General features: G+C 26.6%; 1 pseudogene; it reads left to right on the top strand.

Annotated features, from left to right (window-relative positions):
• Nucleotides 1–15,325: 15,325 nt before the first annotated feature.
• Nucleotides 15,326–16,964, top strand: part of LOC110643430 (cytochrome P450 81Q32-like) — a 35,063-nt pseudogene continuing 33,424 nt past the window's right edge.

The raw sequence follows: 16,964 nt of genomic DNA, 5'->3' as shown, positions 1-16,964 counted from the left end.
ATAACTTCCAGTAGAAAACCCCATTTGGGATGAGCTAAATTGATCTGCAAACCTAAGAAATAGGGCTACAACTTTGATTTAGGAACTTTCCTCAAATTTTGAGTGTAAGAATCGTACAATGGAAATCAAAGACATTGACTTGAATAAGAAATCCTAAAGGCACATGGTTCAGGAGTCCAGGTCAATTAATTAGCTATAACTTACCCTACGTAATATGAAAATTATGATTCTTGAACCTGAGTGACCCTAAGACATAAGGCAATAATTCATATGAAGGACATTAGGTCTAAATATGACTGTGGCATACCCAAATAACTAGATAAAGTTTGATTCCAGAATCTGCTGGTTTTGGAACCAGAAAGAGGCAATGAATCAGTTTTGGTAATTTTATCATAACTTGAGTTCTAAAACTGCAAATGACATGATTCAAAAAAAAAAAATAATAAGACATAGGGGAACAACTTCCATGAAGGAAGTATGGCCAAATGGACTATACATCTTAGCCAAATTGCTAGAGGAAATTAAAGTATAAAATCTGAAATCTATGAAATTTTTATGGACAACTTGGAATAAGAATGATACCCTACTTAAATGACTTAATGAACACCTAAATCATGTGAATAGGTAGTTGGGGCTTGTATCCCCATCACAAATAGAACTTCTGATACATTGCCAATATAACTTGGAATATGAATTATAATTAACATAAATGAATTGTTAAATGTATAAATGAGGTAAAGCTATCATTAGGACTTATGTTTTCCTTGCAAATAGAATAATAATACTTTACATAATAAATGGCACATGAGAGGGAATAATGTGAATTATAAGTACTTAGTATGCAAAACACCTTTTGAATTGTGAATGATAATTTTCATAAATAGAGTAATGAATAAATAAATCACTTGAATGTGTGAATGGGACACTTGTTCCCATCATAAGAGAAATGAAAAATGCTTTGAGTACAAATGGTACATGAAATCAATTGATGTGAATTATAATCAACATGAATGATATGATGAATGCATAAATTATGTAGAAATGTAATTTAGAAATTTATGCTTCCACCATGAATGGGATTAAAAATGTTATAAAATATAAATGGAATATGTAATAAAATAATAAAACATATGAACACTTAATGGTACTAATGTGCCTATATATTGCCTAGATCTATGTGTCGGATTGGATAGATTGGCATGCCAATAGGGGATTGATTTAGCAGTACTGTGTAAGGCTTTATACCCACATTTATGACTTTATGCCCGATTATGTGTTACCATGGCTTCTTAGCCATATTGATTGTATACGTGGTTGATGTTATGCGTCCCATGGTATGACGGCCCGAGGCATCACGGTGTCCAGTGCCAGCTATATTGATTGCATACATGGTTGGTGTTATGCGTCTTATGGTATAACAGCTCGAGGCACCACGGTATCCAGTACCAAGGACCCGCGTATCCAGTCCAGTCAGCCTGCCATAGGTTACTTGGGCAGTAAAATAAGTTAAGAATATTAGAAATTAAATAAATGAGTGAGAAAGATAAAAAAAAATGAACTAGATTGATTTTAAAAATTTATTTATTATGAAATAATCCAAAACACATAGAAAATGTTAAGTAAAGCAATGAAAAGGCTAGAAAAATAAGTATAACTTAAATAATTATTATAAATGCATCATCTATAATAATATAAACATAAATTCAATATTTTTATTAATTTTGTATATTGTATGTTATTATTATAAACTTATGAAATGAGCACTTCCAAAGAACAACAAAAATGACAAAAGATATTTAATGTTAAAAATTTCACATGAAATCAAAATAATTCTTGATTACACAGATTATGCTCTATTTTTTTAATCTTTATTTGTATATATTATTTTGGATAAATTTTGACAACTGTCTCTGAATTTATCTAGTATAACATTATATTCCTTCAATTTAAAAATGTAACATAAAACCCCTTTACCTTTCAAATTTTGCACAGTAAAAATCCCTTTAACCTCTAATTGTCGGTTTTTTCAGTTAGACTCTGACCTGAACAGTTCTAGCATGGAGCTTAATCAATACTTCTCCTTTCTCTCTCAAGTTATGTATAAATTAAATCATTTTTCTCACTGTAAACAGAATGATTTTTAAGGTACAGAGATAATAATTTTACAATTTGAATAAGAGAGAAGAGAGAAATGTTGACTAAGAGCCATGCGGGAGCTGTTCACATCAGTTTTCAACTGAAAAATTAGTAATTTAAAGTTAGAGAGATTTTACTGTGCAAAATTTGAAAGTTTAGGGCGTTTTATGTTACGTTTTAAAGTTTAAGGACTGTAGTGTTATAACCATATAAGTTCAGGGATAGTTATTAAAATTTACCCATATTATTTTCTTATTATATTATTACACCACTAAGTAGAAATGCTTAGCGCGATGGATTGTTTCCTTGCATAGGTACTGAAGATAAGTCCTAGTAGGCTTCAGACTAGGATTTTGGAGATTAGATCTGCAGTATCACATTTTGTCACCTCACTTGACAGTGCATCCTTGTAGGGTCTGCCAGGCCATATTAGGCTATTTTTGTTCATTGTAATTAATCATAAAGTCTGTAATAAAAAAATTGTGAAGTTGTAATAGATCATAGAAGTTTGTAATGTAAATCATAAATTTATTTAATTAATTTGTATATCATATAAATTAATGAAATTTGATAAATTTTATCTATGAATTGAGTATGAATGGATATGTATAGAGATGATTATGGAATTGAAATACATAAATGATATTTGAAATGATGAGATGGTTATGATGAATATGGATGAGATTATTATTGGAAAATATTGTTGAAATTTTTAAACAGGTGAATAGTAAAACATGCCAAATGATAATAAAATAAGGAAAACTCCGTCAGTTTCTCCTTTGAATATAATTGATTTTAAAATATAATGAGATTAAAATTATTAAAGGAATAAAATAAGATAAGATTAGGTGCTCCGGTACTGAAAGTAGCATGCCTTACTCGGCTACACTACAGATGAGTAAGGGGTATTCTAGATCTAATTGTTAATAATTACTTAATTAATTACTAATTGATTATTAACTAAATGATTATAGTTGCATGATTTATGATGATTAGGCAATTCAATTTTCACAAGAGGAAAAAAAAGAAAAAATATTATGTTGTCTCCAAAACCAAACCAAAAAATTCAAAAGTAAGAAATTGAACCGAACTAAATTTCTACAGAAACTGAACTAAAATTTTGAATTAATTCGATTTTGTCAGTTATTTTAGTCTAAAACGAATAATTCTTACTCCTATCCAATAGATTAATTGATTATGATGTGATTGATCATAGTTACTTGATTTATGATCTAATTGATTATGATCTACTTAATTAATTAATAAAAATAACCCGATTGTACTTGATTATAATGTAATTGATCATGGTTTATTTCATTTAAGATCTAATTAATTATAATCTATTTGGTTAATTGATTAAATACCTGATAGTACTTGATTATGATATAATTTATTATAGTTACTTGATTTATAATCTAATTGATTATGATCTACTCTTAATTGTTGAAATATACAATAGTAGTTTATTATGATATAAATGATCATAGTTACTTGATTTATGATTTAATTAATTATGCTCTACTTGATTAATTGATAAAATATCCGGTAGTAGTTGATTATAATGTAATTGATTATAGTTACTTAATTTACAATCTAATTAATTATTATCTACTTCATTAATTAATAAAATAAATGATAGTAATTTATTATGATATAATTTGATTAATTGATAAAATAACTGGATAAATTTTGATAACTGTCCCTGAACTTATCTAGTTATAATATTACAGTCCCTCAACTTAAAAATGTAACATAAAATTCCATCAACTTTCAAATTTTACACAATAAAATCCCTCTAATATCCAATTACCAGTTTTTCAGTTAGACGTTGACCTGGACAGTTTCAACATTGAGCTTAGTCAGTATTTCTTTTTCCTTTCTCAAGCCATGTGTAAATTGAATCCTTCTTCTCTTTATAGACATAATAAATTTTCATGCGTAAAGAGAATAATTTTACACTTTGCATAAGAGAGGAAAGAGAAATGTTAACTAAGCGCTATGCGGGAGCTATTTACATCAGTTTCTAACTGAAAAATTAATAATTGAAAGTCAGAGGGATTTTACTGTGCAAAATTTGAAAGTTTAGGGTGTTTTATGTTACATTTTAAAGTTAAAGGACTATAGTGTTATAACTATATAAGCTCAGAGACAATTGTTGAAATTTATCCTAAAATAATCCAATTATACTTAATTATGATATAATTGATCATAGTTACTTGATTTATGATTTAATTGATTATGATATACTTGATTAATTGATAAAATACACTATTGTACTTGATTATAATGTAATTGGTAATAATTACATGATTTATACATGTTCTAGTTGATTATAACCTAATTGATTAGTTGATAAAATACCCGTTAGCATTTGATTATAATGTAATTTATCATGGTTACTTGATTTTTGATCTAATTGATTATGATCTACTTGATTAATTGATAAAATACTTTATAGTACTTGATTATAATGTAATTGATCATAGTTACTTAATTTATTATTTAATTAATTGTAATCTTTAATTTATAAAATGTTCGATAGTACTTGATTGTGATGTAAGTGATCCTAATTACTTGATTTAAGATCTAATTGATTAATAGTTACTTTATTAATTGAATATGATATAATTGATTAAGTAATTGATCAAAGTTACTTGATAATTAATCTAATTGTTAATAGTTACTTGATCAATTAATCTAATTATTATGATATAATAGATCATAGTTATTTAATTTATGATCTAATTGGTTCACCGATTACTTGACCAATTTAAATGAGTCAACTATGGTTTGTTGAAAAATGGCCTAAAGCTTGAACCAAACTGGTTAAACTAAACCAATCATTATTCTAGTTCTCAATTAAATTGGTTTGATCAATTTGATCCTATTTAATTCTAACAACACTATATGAAATTAATTGTGGTTGATTAAATTTTGGTGTAGTTAGATATGATTGGTTGAATTTTTAGTGGGCTATGATTGGTTCAGATATTAGTGGGATATATTGATTAGTTAAGAGAATGGTGAGAACTGATTAGTTAAAAATTTAGTGATATGTGATTGGTTAAGAGATTTGTGGTAGCTGATTAGTCAAAGAAAAGGAGGGTGATGATTAGTTGGATTTTGGAGGGAAAATAAATTAATTTAGAGCCTAAATGGTATGAGGGTAAAGAAGACATTTTACCTCACTTGTATATTTTTTGTAAACATTTTTTTTGTACATAATCATTGTTCCTAATTTTTTATTGCCAAGAGACTGTTCATTGTCATCTTTCATTTTTCCATCCATTGTCCATCATCATTAATCCAACAGACTCTCTTTTCCTCTCAAAGTGTAGCCTGTCGAAGCTCTACAAACTAACGATATGCTACTCCACATTATTTTTTTCCTTTGCTATTCCAACTTCCAAATACTAGTGTTCTACTCATTTGCTATTTCACTTTTATGGACTAGTGATTCCTTCAAAGCAAAATGTTAATTTTGTATATTTATTTATTTATTTATTTATGCCGAAGATCAAATTGGAGTTCATTAAAAGGCCCAAAGGTCGAAAGGTTATATCATGTAAGAAACAACTGAAGGTTACAAGCAGAAAAACCTAAGGTCAAAATAAAACAACCTAGCTACCTAGCTAAAAGGAGGATCCAAACCCTCAACTCAAAAAGGCTAAGCCTTTAACCAACAAACAGAGAACACAAGAGGGCTTGGATGAAAGTCCAGCATAGAAAAAGCCTAAGGTAATAGATGAAGCTAGGTAAGAAAACCTGACCTAGCAAATCTACCAACCAAGTAACACTATTGTATTAACCAAAGCCCCATTATGGAGATCCTTCAAGATAGTGAAGAAGAGGACCATCCATCAACACAACACAAATGACACTAATAATGTGGAGTTAGGCATCCCATCTTGTATAGGTTATAAATTTGGTCTAGGATTTATTAGGATTTTTGTGGTGAACATATAATTTCTTTTTCTTAAAAATCATTAAATTTTTTTTTCCCAATCGGCATAATATGTTTTCAAGTTTACTTTCTCAATGCATTAAAATATTAAATTAATTAATTAATTATAAACTGAAAATTTAGAATACCCTTGCATACAAGACCTTTTCAAAAAAAAAATGTGGAGTTAGGCATCCCATGCTATTACATAAGACATTGTAGGTGTTATAGGAATTGTATTATTTGAATTAAAATTTGTCATGGTCTATAAAGATATGCAAATAACATGTATGGTTGCAGTTTTAATTTTAATTATGTGGGACCCTTGAACCTGATTTAATATCGTCTTCCCATAATATTACCACAATGCTATGACATTAACGTCACAAAGGCAGAGGAAAGGAGTTGCCACCTGGATAATAACTGGAACAAATTTATAAGAAGAGACATGGATGTCAACTTAGACCTTATAGAGGTTCATTATCTTTCTTTTACCATAAGCCCAATGGCCTAGGTTCGGGATACTGAGTACAAGAAAGGAAAGATGTTAGGCACCCTATTTGCCTGAACTTACCTTAAAATAAGGGCTAATCTCTACTAATGATTCTTAAAATCTGTCTTATTATTTCTTTTATTTAATTTCTTATTCATACATTTATGCAAGTCTAAAGTTAAACACATAATTAATTTAAATAAATCAACCATGTACATGCACAAGTAATTCCTAACATACCAAGTTGCTAATTTAATGATGTTACCCTTTTACCATCTTGCCTTGTATGCATATTTAACTAAGTTAATTATGTACAAATCCATTTTCACACATATTTCAAGTAAAAAAAAAAATTAAATAACCTAAGTATAACATGCATATTATTTTTTATTAAATCAAGTTACTCATATGTACATTAATTAGGTCAATTATGCTTATAGGGAACCTAAATATGCATTATCTCTAAGTTAAATATACCTAAGGATTTTTATCATGTTAAATCAGATTTTAACTTATCAAATTAACCTAATTTCACATATTCTTAATTTCTAAATTATTGAGATTACATGGTGATATTTAAAAGTAAAAATTAAACTAAAGTCAAAGAAAGAATAAAAATAAACCTAAAACTAAAAGAAAAGAGAGGAGAATTGAAATTAATTCTTAAACCAAATTAAAAGACCCTCTTGATAAAAATAAACCTACACTATTACAGGACTTTTTAGCCTTTTACCCCATACAAAGGGCCTTGGACTCTTATGTAGCCCTTTTGCTCCAATTTCGATTTATACATTCAAGCTCTACTAGTCTTTTTTTTTTTTTTTACCATGTTTGATCTCCTTTTGCTTGTTTTGGTTTCTTTTGAAATTTCTTTAGATCCATTCTGCCTTATTTAACATTTTCATACTCAAAAGAACAAAAAATTAAAGCAATAAGAGTAACGCTAAAATTTAAGGCCCAAAATTAATGAAACTTATTTGAAATCTTAGATCTCAATCTTGGGACTTCAATCCCAATTACTTCCATTTGATTTTATAATGTTATCAAAAGACAAACATCAAACTCATGCACACCAAAGAAAGTTATTATGAGATTAAAATAAGAAAAAATTAAATACAATAAAACATTAAGAACATAAAATTGGGAATCATAACATATGGGCTACCATTTTGTGTTCACATATAAAATTATCCAAAATAGAAAAATAATTCAATAAAAAAAATGCATGAGTTTACATATAATGAGACAACAAAAATAAAAGATGACACTACCAAAAACTGGTTGGGCCAACATTGCCCATAAATCAAATTAAATTTATATACATAAAAAATTAAGGCTATTGCAAATCTAAAAACATGGAGTTATGGCTGACATCCTAGCAAACAATTTAAAAGAATAAATACTAAAAAATAAAAGACCATTTACCCAAAATTATAGAATTGACTCACATATTTGAATGCATAAAGAGAACAAGATTTGCCCAAAATCTTATAATTGGTCTTCAATTATTGGATTAAAAGACTCTCAGAGCACTCAAGAATACCTTAAAACGATGAGAATATGTCCATGAGTAATGGAGATGTGATTTTGATTAATTAGGCAACTAGAATGAACCTAAATCTAAAATCATCAAAGGTAATTTTTGTGAAATGATGTGCAATTACGGCTCTAATTGCACAAAAGATGGTCTGCTAATTAATTTAGAATCTCCTTAGAGTGCTCCAGCAGACTATGGGTTAATTTTCTCATCTTCTTTAGATGATTTGGATAAGGGAATTTATAGTAAAAGAAGGATTATCTTAAAGCCTATCAACCAAAAAAATCTAGTTAAAATAAATAGAGAATAATTATCCCTTTAAAAAAGCAGTTATGAGAGATAATTATTTCTTATATAATTTTAAAATTTTCTAAGATAAGAGTTGCAGAGATGAGAATGTTAAGGTGGATGAGTGGCCATACTAGACTAGATAAAGTCCGTAATGAAAGTATTAGAGAAAAGGTAGGAGTGGTGCCAATTGAAGATAAGTTGAGAGAAGGGAGATTGAGGTGGTTTGGTCATGTGAAGCGTAGACATACGGAGGCTCCAGTTAGACAAGTAGAGCATATTAGGCTAGAGGATAGAAAGAAAAAAAGGGGTAGACCTAAATTGACTTGGAGGAGAGTAGTACAGCATGACTTAGAAGCATTACACATTTCTGAGGATTTAACCCAAAATCGTTCAGAGTGGAAAAAGCGAATCCATATAGCCGACCCCAAATTTTTGGGATAAAGGTTTAGTTGAGTTGAGTTGAGTTGAGTTGAGTATAATTTTAAAATTTTGTCTAAAAAATTATAATAGATAAAATAGATAAATGGATGATATTTATCTCTCTAATTAACCTGTTAAGAGGGATAATTATCTCTAAGATAATTTTAAAATTCTATCTAAAAAATAATAATTGATAAATGGGGATATTTATCCCTCTAACCAACTGGTTATGTGGGATAATTATCCCTCACTATATTTTTTATTATTTTTTTATTTTTGTCCTAAAAAACAACTATTAAAAGGCTTTAAAATATAATTAAGCAAAAAAGTCCATTAAAAGCCCACTTTTGCGTTAATAAATTTAATGGGTTTAGATATTTAATTAAACTTATTTAATTATTAATTAAATAATTTGGATTCTTAGGCTTGTACAGTAAAAAAAAATTTAGTTTCCAATTAGTAGACCAAAGTCGATCAAATTAATTAACTAAAGATATTTCTATTATTCTAAAGTCTTCTGAATGCTTTAAGATTTCTCATTATTTAGTGCTATTTCATTACAGGGCTCCTCACTATTTTTACAAATCATACATTCCAAGCATCAAAAAATGGATGCCTACAAATTATTTTCCATTTTATTTGTATTTCCTCTGTTTCATCTAGGAGATAGGTTTCTATTCTATTTAGGATTTTAATGTTTTTTTTTTTATTCTAGTTATGATTTGTTTCTTCCTATTTTATTAGGACTAGTTATTTTAATACGTGTGTTGCACATGTGTTTTTAGTTTATTATTAACTTATGAATATTTAATTTTTATTAACATGTAAAACATATTAAACATCACTACAAGAAAACATAAGTATCAAAGATGGATTTAGTGACGGATCAAAATTCCACCGCAATAAAATTGATTAGAGACGGATCAATGACAAATTCGTCGCTGATACTTCACTAATCCATCACTAATACTTTAGCGACGAGAGTTTCAGTGACTAATGAAAATCTATTACTGAAAGTCAATTTTTTTTAAATTAGCAACTGATTATGGTCACCGCTGAAAACCTCATCATTAATGGGTTTCAGCGACGGATCAGTGACAAACAGATTTAGAGATAGATCCGTAAATCCATTGCTTTTGTTAGTGATATTTAATATTCAACTATAATTAATTTATACCTAAATAGATTAATAAAATGTAAATTAAAATTTTATTTATATATAATATTAAAGTATTTTGTTTTATATTCTTCTCTCATATACATATACACACATGTAAATATATATATACACACACACATGATTTTATATGATTTATTGACACTTGAATATTTAGTTAATCTATTTTCACTATCAAATTAATAAAAGTACAGAATGAGCATAATTACCAATAAAGATTAAATACAATTAAATTTACAAATAATAAGTATTATAGAAAAATTATAAATTAGTTAGGTTTTAATTTTTCGTATAGACCATATATATGTATAAGAACTTTATATTTATAATAAAAAATTAATGTGTAATAATGTGTTTTATTACTTAATCGTCTTCTCTTATAAATAATAAATTTTATTATTTTTTATTGATTTATAATATTTCATTTATATTTTATATAAAATTTTAATTTATAATGCACATATATATTTTGTAATTTTTTTTAACTTGTAATAATAATAATAATAATAATAATAATAATAATAATAATAATAATAATAATAATAATAATAGTAAGTGTTTTAATAGTTTGATCATGTTTATTGCTTAATAACATGTTAAACTAAGTAAGCTCATAAAAAAATGTTAAACTAAGTAGTAATATGCTTAAACATGTGAAAATAAGTTTTATTTTTGTTAAAAAAAATTATTTAGTTACAAGTACCGATATGTTCAATTTGAATAAATACACTTAAATAGCAATCATATCTAGATAGAAACTTTTAAGTATTTTTACATTACATTCTAAGTAATGGTAGAATTATAGTGAAAGAAAAGCTTTTATTTTTTTCCATCTTATTATTTCAACGATTAATAATATATATTTTTCAATCAATTATATTTATATGGATAGATAAATATTTGAGTAGCATTAAAATTTGTAATATTGTAAAAAATATAACGGTTAAGAGTATTTTTTGCAATCTCAATATTCTCCTTTTCTTCCCATTTATATATATATTACATATTTCTATTTTCGGTGTAACAAAATTTCCCATTTCGGTTAGTATTTATATTTTCCTAGTTAGTTTACGAGTCTACTGTATATGGAAACCCCTAAATCTCATGTCATTAAGTTTTAAGCCTTCATTGGTTCAAAATTCTCTACTTCTTAGAAAGTACACTTTTAAGGAAGTTATTTTCTAGGAAGTATGGTATAAATGTGTTTGGTATATAAATTAACTTCTCATGGAATAGTTTGCTTTTACATTGCAAAAGACAACAATAATGCCCATAAAATAATTTAAAATGTAACACATTAAATGAAAAATTTGTAAATTATATTATACTTAACTAGAGAGGTGCAATTTACCAAGTCTCACTTAGATAAGTTATTTCCCTTGTACAAGGAAAGTAGAATAGTTACTTCCTGGAAAGATGGTTTGATATTACAAACCAAGTAAGACCATTTTTTATACTTCCCAAGAAGTTCTACTTCTTTAACCTACTTACCCAAAATAAAACATGGCTTCGTTTTTAATCAATAAAAATCTAGTAAAGAATTTTCTCTCAATTTCATTTTATGTGCAGAGTGTGTTCCTTATTTAAACTATACTATGTCAAGATAAGATTAGGATGTGAATCTTCAAGATTTTTTTATTGTTCATGTAGAGTTGTACATGAATATGGAGTTAATGACATAAAGAAACTCTATCCTGACTCCTCTTGCTATTTATATTTAGGCTTCATGGTAGTAGATGAACTTGGCGTTTGAAGGGGACTCAATTACATACGATTTTTTTATAGGATTAACTTTTAAACTTAAAAAAAAAAAAAAGAAATTAAAATTTTACTTGCAAACAAAACAGTAAAATTACCCAAATAAAAACTATATATATATATAATAAACTAGGATTGATCAATAATAATAATGATGATGATGATGCTTTTGTAGTTAAAATCATGATGAAAATATGTAATCCTCACGAATTGGATGAGAACTTCGTGTGTGTTTTTTATTTATTAAAAAATTATTTATAACATTTGATGTTTTTGTGGATTTCTTGGTCCCTGGTTGGTAATCGATGCTTGTATCCTGGGTGGCCTGAAACCAAAAAGGAAAGTGAAGTCCAATGGCTATCCAATAGCCACTCCGACGCTCAAGTCAGTAATGAAATTCTTTTCAGAAAATAATAGAATACAAATTAGTTTTTAGAGTTTTTTCAAAATGTACCTTATATCATATTTTGAACCTATTTATATAGTGATGAATGGTAATCACCCTAAATCCCGACGGGATCTTCTCCCTTTTCCTTATTTGCATATAATGTCATGCATGTTGATTTGTGTGCTTGATCTCAATTGTGACCTCCGTCATGATCTCTAGCTATTACGATCTCTAAGGATGTTTACTTCTCAATGTTCCTTAATCCGACCTTTATAGAAATGGCCTTTTTGTCAGAGATCACCCTTTAGAGATCGCCTTTTAGCCGACCTTGCTACTTTGGTTCTGATCTTGAATGAGATTAGAAATTAGGTTTGATTAACCTGAACTCACCGAACTTGGTTCTTTGGACCTAGACTATATCAACATTTAAACATTTAATTTTAACAACATTCTTATATTTAAAATCTAAGAATTCTAATAATTTATTTCAAAAATCTGCCACAATGCACCTTTTTTTTACTTTGTTTTTTTTTAGTATATGTCAAATAATTTAAAAAATAATTAAAAAAAATTATTTATCAACTTATTTATTTTTTAATGAACAAGGAATTAAATATTTCAATAATTGGAAGAAGAATACAAAAATAAGTAAAAATCAACATATTATAGTTTGTATAAATGAAATTAACTAGTTATACGAAAAATAATATAAAGATTTTGAAAGATCTGTTGATAGAGTATGTTGGTTGGCCAATAGACAAGTTACACGCTCTACTCTTCCACTAAATGTTTTTTTTACAAGTCTTATCAGTTAACTTCCAAATTTAGATCCCCTATCGAAGAAAAGATATGTATCTCATAGAGCATTTTTATCTAAAAAGCAAAATAAATGGCCCATAAACACACAAATAAAGAGGAATAACTCCATTAGAGAGGCAAAACATAATACATATATTTAGATCTACCAATAAGGATAAATATGATGATTTATTCACTTAAGATCTATCAACAATGAAAGAACTAACAATATATGCTCATAATCCATTCTAAAAAAAAACACATATTTGAGAATTATTGAAAAAAATAAAAAAAAGTAAGAAAAAAAAGGAGGAGTTGCCACTGGTGAAAACAATCACTAGTGGCCACTCAAAGAGAATATAAAAAAAATAAAAGGAGGAAGGAGGAAATAAGAAAGATAAAGGATCAACTTATTTATTTTTAGATTCAATGGATGCCAATGGACCATAAAGGTAAATGATCTTAGAATAAGTAATTGAAGAGCCTCGAACTCAAGACCTCCATACTTCTTATATCTTAAAGATAAAGGAAAACCAATCAAACTATCCCCTGATTGGCATTAATTTATTTATTTATTAACACATGAAGTAAAATTATAATTAATAAAAAATTTTATCAATAACAAGATTTTATAATATGATTATGGAAATATAATAGAAAAATACATATTAAATTATGTCACTATAATAATAATAATAATAATAATAATAATAATAATAATAATAATAATAATAATAATAATAATAATAATTAATTACCATGTTAAATTATATATGGCACCTGAGCAATAAAACAGTATTATTAATTATCATTCAAATTTTTCTATTAATTAATTTATTTAAATAATTTTTCACCTGAATGTAGTAGATTTTCTCTATATATCTTCAATTTAGACTTAATTATAGTAAGTTTAAATTGAATTTATCATTATTTATTGAAATTGATACATTTATACACTACTTATTTTTCAACAATACCTTATAAAATGATAATGACTATAATTATGGTATCATGAAAATCTTTATAAATTTTTTCATTATTACTTACAATTTTTTTAAGAAACTCACAACAAAATATATTCAGCTTTATTTTTACTTTGGAACTATAGAAATTTGAGAAATTAAAATGATTAGATTTTGATGTTATTTTGGTTATGAAGCAATGAAATGCACAATTAGTATTAGATAGAAATTAAAGAGAAAAAAAAAGCAAAAATTCGAAATATTTCTTAGACATTATATTAGAGATTTTAAGATCTATTTTTCTTAGACACTTTAAAACAAATGAAATGTAAACATAATTTAATCATTATGAATTTTATGGAAATAAAAAACAAAAATTAAAATAAGAAAAATATATTTTTTATTTTTATTTTTTTTAACTATCTTTGTGCTTTGCAATGATTAGCCATTTTATAGAATAATATTAATATTATTGAATAATGATAATATTAGAATATATCATAATTTTAATATATTAAAAAAATATAAAAAAATTTAATATTTTAAAATGACAAAAATAATATGATTAAACAAATTTTAAATTATTTTATATCTTTAATTTATATTTCTATTCTCTTACCATATATATATATATTTTTATTTTTATTAATATTTTTATTGTTTTAATAATATTATAAAATTTTCATTAAAAATTTGTAATATAAAAAGTTTAATATAAATAAAAATAAAATATGAAATAATTAACCATAAATTTAAAATATCATTTTATTTTTATATATTAAAATTAAAAAATTAAATATATAAATTAAAATTATTAATAATTACGTGTAATTTCAGATAATTTTTTTAATTATTATTTATCTTCAAAAGGACAATAATGCAAAAGAAAGAGAGTGATATTGTGATTCCATATACGATGAATACATAAAATGACAAGATAATGAATATTTAACACATGAGCAAGCACAGTAGGATTGTACATGGAATCACTGTCGTGCAAGATATGCCGTGTAATTGTCTCTATATGATGTAGCATGCAATGCTCAAACTCTCGAAGATAAATAATATCTAATTTAATATTTAAATTTTAATAAAAATTCGAAATTTAGAGATAAAATAAAATAGGCTAGTTTATAGCTAAATTAAGTAAAAATAAATTAAAAAATTCTAATCTAAATAAAATTTAAATTGCAAAATCAGTTCTAAGTTAACATAGAATATATTTTAATTAAAAGAAATTAAAATGCTAAAATAGAAATAAGAGTTTTAATTAAAATAGAATTAAGAAATAAACTCGTGAAAGATTGGTGGTCTTCCACTTTTTACAAAATTGGACACATCTTGGCTAAAACACTGCTTAGTCCAAGCTTGATATTCGCACTGCGTCACTATATAATTAATATGCCAGCAACTTCTCCTGGCATCAAACTGCATCAGAAATTTTTACAACGAGCTAAAAGCATGGAAGATGCCTTACTTTGTTCGGCATTATTGGTTCTATTTCCGCTTCTTGCTTTCAGGTTTTGGTTTAAAGCAAGAGCACGGCACCAAAAAACTCCCACCAAGCCCACCTGGTCTTCCAATTTTAGGCCATCTCCATATTCTCAGTCAATCCCTCCATAAATCCCTTCACAATCTTTCACAAAAATATGGTCCAATCATCTCTCTCAGACTTGGATCTTGCTTTGCGATCGTTGTGTCATCACCCTTTGCAGTGGAAGAATGCTTCACTAAAAATGATATTGTACTTGCCATTCGCCCTCCTTTAACTGTGGGAAACTATCTAAACTACAACAATACTACCCTTGCAAGCGCCTCATATGGTGAACACTGGCGCAACCTACGCCGCCTAAGCACTGTTGAAATCTTCTCGTCCAATCGCCTGAAAAAGTTTTTAGGCATTCGACGACATGAAATGAAGATTTTTCTGAATAAACTCTATCAAGTTTCGAGGAAAGATTTTGCCAAGGTGGAGTTAAGGTCAATGTTTTCAGAGCTAACTTTTAACACGATCACGCGCATGGTTACAGGGAAGCAGTATTGTGAAACTGAATAGTCGAGGCAGTTCAGGGAAATTATAAAAGAGATTTTCAAATTTGCAGATGTTTCATATCCGGGAGATTTCTTGCCATTTTTACAGTGGATTGATTATCAAGGTTTTCTGAACAAATTAAAGGTACTTTGTAAAAGAACTGATGTGTTGTTGCAAGGTCTTATTGATGGACAAAGAAATGATAGGAGTGGAAATACAATTATCAGCCACCTGCTTTCTTTGCAAGAATCACAGCAGCATTATTATACAGATGAAATTATCAAGGGACTCATAATGGTGAGTCAAGTATATCTCTTTCCAGCTCTTTATTTTTCCACTTACACTATATATGTTTGGATGAAATTTTTGAAAGTGGAGTATGGTTTTCAAAGTAATAGATTTGTTTGAGGGGAAAGTTTTAAGAAAGGTAAGATTTTTTTTTTTTTTGAAGATTTTAACTCAAAATTTCAAAACTCTATGCTAAGTTAATAGATTGAAGAGGTTTCCATATTTTATCACTCTTTCCCTAATCTTAAAAAATCTCTGTATTCCCTTATTTTAAAATATCTTTGTATTATTGATTAAAAAAATAAAATTTATTATTTAGTCTTTATATTTTAAAAAAATTAACTATTTAATTCATGTGTTAAATCCATGTATTTTACTTCCGTTAAATTATTTAGTTCCTTCGTTAAATTTTTTGTTATTCATACTATTCAAATTATTACTTAATACCTCTATTTTAAGGAAACTAATTAATTAATCCATAAATTTTGAAAAATATTACTATTTAGTTATTCTATTTAATGAAACTAATTAGTTAGTTTATATATTTTGAAAAATATATTCTTTGATAAAAATAAAAATTTTACCATGTATAGATTAAATCAGAATTTATATTTTTTAAAAAATTTACAATTTCTAAATATCATTTTTATATTTTTTATACTGAAAAATAATTTTTTTTAATTATTTAAAAATTTAAAGAAATTAATTATTTTTTTTGTGTGTAGACAGCTTGTATTATTT

Source organism: Hevea brasiliensis, chromosome 7, assembly GCF_030052815.1.
Source record: "Hevea brasiliensis isolate MT/VB/25A 57/8 chromosome 7, ASM3005281v1, whole genome shotgun sequence".
NCBI classification, from domain to species: Eukaryota; Viridiplantae; Streptophyta; class Magnoliopsida; order Malpighiales; family Euphorbiaceae; genus Hevea; species Hevea brasiliensis.
The sequence above is the reverse complement of the archived record's forward strand: the minus strand, read 5'-3'. Positions and strand labels throughout refer to the sequence as shown.